Source organism: Pundamilia nyererei, unplaced genomic scaffold (assembly GCF_000239375.1).
Source record: "Pundamilia nyererei isolate P.nyererei 1_Seehausen unplaced genomic scaffold, PunNye1.0 scaffold00204, whole genome shotgun sequence".
NCBI classification, from domain to species: Eukaryota; Metazoa; Chordata; class Actinopteri; order Cichliformes; family Cichlidae; genus Pundamilia; species Pundamilia nyererei.
In genome coordinates, this window is record NW_005187605.1 from 852,099 (window position 1) to 854,860 (window position 2,762).

The window sequence follows — 2,762 nt, forward strand, 5'->3', positions numbered from 1 at the left end:
TATCCTGTCTTCCTTCTCTCACCCCAACCGGTCGCAGCAGATGGCCCCGCCCCTCCCTGAGCCTGGTTCTGCCGGAGGTTTCTTCCTGTTAAAAAGTTTTTCTCTGTATCTATGAAGCGCCTTGAGGCGACTTTTGTTGTGATTTGGCGCTATATAAATAAAATTGAATTGAATTGAAAAAATGTCATTGAGGTGTAATGTCTCTGAGTGTCTTATTAATTTGTTGGGCATCATACTGTCAACTGCCAGAGTTCTCAAACATAAAATACACACCGGTCTCTTTTCATCTCCTATCACATTCACCGTGAAACCAAGAGCAAGATACACTTCATCGTATTTCCTTTTTGCCTTATTATCAGCATTTGCCTCGTTTGTCTCAGATGCAACGCATGTTTCTCGTCAGATATCTCTCCATTTTAACGACCATCCAAACCTGTGGCTGCAGCAGATGCGCATATTATTATCGCAACTGCGGTGAATTTCTTTGTTCCACTGTGAAAGTGATTCCGATGCCCTTTTTGACCTTACAGGTCGGAGCCGTTTCAGTTGTAGGTGTTATTGTTGCAGGAAAGGAAATCTCTTATCAGCTGGGTGGCAGATGACTGATAGAGATTTCATCCTATTATTCACAAAAGCCAAAATCTTCTAACTGGTTACAAAAAAAAAAGATTGTCCCTTAGGTCAAATCTGTTTCACCTCTCACTAAAGTGTGAATGCTAACATTGGATCACTCTTACAACAGAAGGTGATCTCAGTTCCTTCAACAGTATTTCAACAGCATGACTTTAACATCATTCTGAAGGAGGCTGGAGACAATAAGCTGAATGGACCGTGCTCAACACCTCCATTGCTGAGGCTGTTGCAAGGCACTGTGGTTGTAAGATGGTACCTGACATGGCGATAATCCATGCACTGGATGGTGGACACCAGAGGTGAAGGGTTCCCTATCAAGAATCTCATACCCAGATTCTGCTTCCTCTACAGAAGATGTCATTGGGATTAAGGAGGTCCTGGAAATTTTCCTTCCAGTCAATTTTCTTTCCAAGCTCCTTAGATTAGTGATGGCAAAATGAAGCTTTGTGAATCACTGAAGCTCGTCTTGAAAAAGGGTGTTATTCTAAGCTTTTCGACACCGTCCTCTCTGGTGGCATCTGGTGGCCAAAAGTATGAAGAGCAGCACAGCTTGAATCTACAAGTTGAACTGCTTCATTATGATTGCCCACTGTACAGAGCTGAGTTGACAGCTTCTGTTTAGCATCATGTGACTGTGGCGTGGGTGTGGTCTCTGGCCGGCTGCAGAGGAGGGGTGACGCAGTGAGCTCCCGGGGCGGCGCAGGGGCGGGGTGAACAGGTGTGCTGGGAAGTGAAGGTGATTGTCACTCTTTGTATATGTTCGCAGTGACAGTCAGAGGCGGAAGAGTGGACGTGACAGCAGAGAGCGGGAGTGACTGTGTCCCAGTGAACCTGAAACCACAGTATTAATGAAGGTATTGCTGTCCCCACACCCGTGTCCTGTGGATGCTTTATAGGACAAACGTTACAGTGACAAAACAGTGTGATATCGAAATCTATCACTTCTAGGCTTGAACATAAAAGCCTTGCTTCATCTGGTGTGGTGTGGAGGATATTTTTTGGCACGTACCAACTGAGTATCATTTAAATGTCACAGCCTGAGTATTGTTGCTGAACATGTCCCTCCTTTTATGATTGCAGTGTATCCATTTCAAAAGACTGCCTCCAGCTGGATAACACGCAATGTCACAAAACCTTAAATCATCTCAAACTAGTTTCTTGAACATGACATTGAGTTCACTGTACTCAAGTGAGCTCTACAGTCATCAGTAGTGATGGTGACTATAGAGGCCAATAGTGTATGAAGCAGAAAACAATGACTCCCCGTATCACTGCGTGTATCGCTTTAAGAAAAACCATGAGACTGGTGCAGCTGCTGTGTCATACTGCAGTGAGGCGCCAAATTGTATAGGAATTGTGTAGAAAGCACAACTAAGATGATAGGAGACAGCCTTTAGTGCTTACTTTTTAGCTTGTTGTGGAAGAACTCCAAAACTACTAATGCCATCACCCAAGTCCAGCAATATCTCTCAGAGAGCAACATATCCAGAACACAGGATCCTCTAGAATACTGGGAGTATCAGAAACATTTACCTGTACCTCTACAAATTTGCTTTAAATTTTGATGTTACTAAAACCTCTCATTCTGTAGAAAAATTTGTAAACCGTGCCTTCTGCCCTCAGATACAAATACACAAACACTCCCACTGTCACAAGCACTTCTATTTCCTAAACAAAACCTTGGCTTTTATTTCCTGTGTTCCCACTTATACTTGCTTACAAAAAAGATCAGTAAATTTAGCATTTGACAGACTATTAGTCAATCATATGTAGTTCTCATCTAATTAATGTGAATATATACACTTCTATTTCATCATCTGCTGGTTATGTAAAGACCATTCATCACTCATTTAGTCCAGATGTTGTAGTTTAGTCTCTAAGCTTTATCCAGGTTGCCTGCAATGAATATTTAATCCAGCAGATGGTGCTATTGAACACACCTACACTCTTTCAGAATCAGAATAGTTGTTATTGTAGCAATGAAACACTGAACAAAACTTAGGTGGAATTCTCAGCACAACAGAAGCATGGTATTAGCATGGTATCTTCACTAGCCAAGCAGTATGCATTTCCCAGATCAGGTCCTCCCTGACCTTAACTCCCAAAAAGCAGAAGTCTGAGAGCCTCTC